We start from the raw sequence: 2,450 nt of genomic DNA, 5'->3' as shown, positions 1-2,450 counted from the left end.
GAGCCTGGTGGGCTAGAGTCCATGGGGTCGCAACGAGTTGGACGCGACCGAATGACTAACACGTGTTACTTTACCACTTTTTAGTAAAATTATAAATAACTAAATGTGAAGACCATATACAAATTCTGATCAAGGAAAGGACTGAAGGGATAACAAGGTTTTGATACTCATAATGGCCGAACAGCGTGATCCTGGACACATAATGAGAAACACACATATGGAAACACCTCATTATTGAGATTATTTCTCGTTTTTGAGCCAGTGCAGGGAAGTAGGGTCTGTGTACAGGCTCTGGAATCAGGGAGACTGGGGCTGATAATCTCCGCCTCTGTGTGGAGGTAGGAAAACCATTTTAGCTCTAAATTCTCCTTTCTCCTACATAAGCACTTGTCATCACTGCTGTAAAAGTTACAAGAGACCTTGGGTACAAAGGCCTGAAATGGGATGGGCAGTCAATAGGTATGATAATTATTAATAATAGAATTCCAGCAGATAGGAGTACAGGCTAAAACGAATAGACCAGAATTCTTATTTTCTCCATTTGAAATGAGGTGATTACATAAGTGGATGTTTTGGCAATTACGGTATTTCTTTCGATAACAGGGTCAGTAATGATCAGATCCTGCAATCCAAATTAAAACAGAGTGGTATTTTGGTGAATCTGATGAAGCAGAAGCCACCAAAGATGACACTGTGTATTACTCAGCAACCTCACTTTTCTGACACTGATATAATTTCCCCAATAACTCCCACTGGAAGATAATTACATGCAGGATAACAAGAAGGCCTATTTACAAACATCTTTACAAATTGTGGATCACAAACAGTCAGGTCAAGGGCAGCGCTGTTTTGCAACAACAACAATTAGAAAAAAAAAGGCAGAGAATACAGATTTTCTTTTATCGGGCTTTTAAAAATATCTAGGACTCTGTCCTGCATTTTGTATCCCTCTCCCACCATCACCCCCAATCACCAACACCTATCTACCAAAGATCTAAACTCCTTTGGTATAAAAAGATATTTTTGACGTATGAAAATTTCGAAAGCTTATCTGGTCCATCTCACACTTATGCAGACTATCAACTGCAAGCAGTATAAACAATAATAGAAACACCTGGGGGAAAAATCCTTTCCATTTTGATTTCTCAGTTCAGTGTATATTATATTTGGAACCCTTCACCTGTGAAATTAAAACAAAGTTTATACATAAAGGTTCCATTTTAAAAATGCTTCTCTATGGAAAAAAAGCTTGATATTTAGTTTCTAGGCTATGCTAGGATCTGTGCTGTATATTTTCAGATGTATCCAATGACAAGAAATTGACACTTCTTAACGGTCCCTCGTTTTAAACTACACATATATATATAAACACACACATTACATACATACGTTTGCATATATGTGTGCATGCCTGCGTGCGACGTCGGTTCAGTCGTATCCCACTCTGTTCATGGAGATTCTCCAGACCAGAATACTGGAGTGGGTTGCCATGCCCTCCTCCAGGGGATCTTCCTGACCCAGGGAGCAAACCTGCATCTCTTGTGTCTCCTGCATCGGCAGGCAAATTCTTTACCATTCTTTACCACTGGCACCACCTGGGAAGCCTATATATACATATGTACATATATATCAAAAATATATTACATATGAAATTCAAATACAGTTTGAAAACAAACATTTCCATTTATAATAGAGTTACTGAGTTTTACTTCAAGTGGTCAGTTCTTCTAGCACATATCTAACAGACAAAAAAGGTGCAAGGGAAAAGGCACATATCGGGAAGAACCGTTCTGCTTGCAAGATTTCGAAATTCAGTTTCAACTCATTTAAGAAAACAAAGAGAAAAGGGTAGGTGTGGTATGGGAGGTTCACAGTTGCCTCCCAAGGCCCAACAAATGCCATCACGCCTCCGAGGCCAGCTTCTCTGTCTCTCAGCATGGTGCCGTGCTGTGCTTAGTCGCTCGGTCATGTCTGACTCTGCAACCCCAGGGACTGTAGCCCGCCAGGTTCCCCTGTCCATGGGATTCTCCAGGCCAGAATCCTGGAGTGGGTAGCCTTTCCCTTCTCCAGGAGATCTTCCGCAACCCAGGGATCAAACCCAGGGCTCCTGCATTGCAGGTGAATTCTTTACCAATGAACCACCAGGGAAGACCTGGCTCTGTGCTAACTCCCTCTAAACGGCCTTTATTCCCTCCCTGTGGTATCATTCACCAACAGCTGCCTGCCTGCCCTTCCTCCTGAGCAACAACAACCCGTAGGAAGGAACGCAGCCTCCTTCTCTGTGGGTGCCCAGGGCGTGCTCGACTCCAGGACTGCAGAAGTGCCTTCCTCAGAACTCTGTGGTGGTCTCGACACAAGGGATGCTTTCCCCAGGCCTTGGCGACCTGCGGTACCATCTTGATGCCTCTGGGGCAAGGGCGCCGCTGTGTGGGCCAATGCTCTGGCCAGAA

Source organism: Moschus berezovskii, chromosome Y, assembly GCF_049115385.1.
Source record: "Moschus berezovskii isolate FMDL1 chromosome Y, NW_MosBer_1.0, whole genome shotgun sequence".
In the NCBI taxonomy this organism is placed as follows: Eukaryota; Metazoa; Chordata; class Mammalia; order Artiodactyla; family Moschidae; genus Moschus; species Moschus berezovskii.
This window is presented reverse-complemented; position numbering follows the sequence as displayed.